The sequence below is a fragment of the Plasmopara halstedii genome, assembly GCF_900000015.1.
Source record: "Plasmopara halstedii genome assembly, contig: Scaffold_430, whole genome shotgun sequence".
NCBI classification, from domain to species: domain Eukaryota; phylum Oomycota; class Peronosporomycetes; order Peronosporales; family Peronosporaceae; genus Plasmopara; species Plasmopara halstedii.
In genome coordinates this window covers 510158-511121 of record NW_020187350.1, presented here as the reverse complement: position 1 = coordinate 511121, position 964 = coordinate 510158, and positions in this window count along the sequence as shown.

Sequence of the window (964 nt, the reverse complement as noted above, 5' to 3'; positions counted from 1 at the left end):
GATGATACCAATCTGCGCCCGATGTGCAAAGGAGTTCTTCTTCGGGTCACGGTACACTATGCACACCGAACCAAAAGTAACGATATCACGAAGATCGGGTGTTTGACTTGTTAGCACCTCGATTAGTGATGCTTGGTTGACGGTCGAGCTTGTGGGACTGCGATTCAGTATGTACGCTGAGTATTCCACCGCATCTCAGCGGGAGCTTGCTTGCAAAAATCATAGAGCGGGCCATGTTTCGAAGCGTCCGGTGCATGCACTCTGCCTTGCCATTTGATGCTTGACTTCTCAGGAAGGATGCGGAATGGTGTTCTGACACCGAGCATCTGGAGGCTTTTGTCAGGTTAAAAAAAGCCTCCTTCTTGCACCAATAATGGCGTTACCAGACCCGATCGTCCTTTAGGGTCGTCTGTGACGCTTCGGACTTTGCCATCGGCTGTGCATTGGTGCAAGCAGACGCCAAGGGGCGAGATCAGGTGATCGCCTTCGAACCTCGCCAGCTCAAGGGTACAGAGAGGAACTTTCCAGTTACGACAAGAAATTACTCGCAATGATGCACTAGTCAAGTTCACCTGCTCGGATCCAAGCCGTTTGTGATGTACACAGATCACGTGTCACTACGCACTGCGACTCAGTCGCCTTACATCTCATAGAGAATCGTCAGGTGCATGATCCAGAGCAATGCGCTGTCGTCTCGACTCGTTCAGTACATCAATTTGCTTGTCTTTTCCCAGAGCAACTGCCTTCGATCTAGACTTGTTCATTGAATCGATCGGGTCGTAGTATCGCTGAATGAGCATACAAGACTTGGATGGGTAAGTCTGGCGTAGAAAGCTTTTCCAGTCTGGACTCTCGCACACTTTTCTTCTCAAAATTGCCACGATCATCACCAACAGAAACGCTGATCTTATTGTCGTCTTCATCCGATGAATAGTGTGTTTTTCGGTGCAGCTTAAGGTATTTT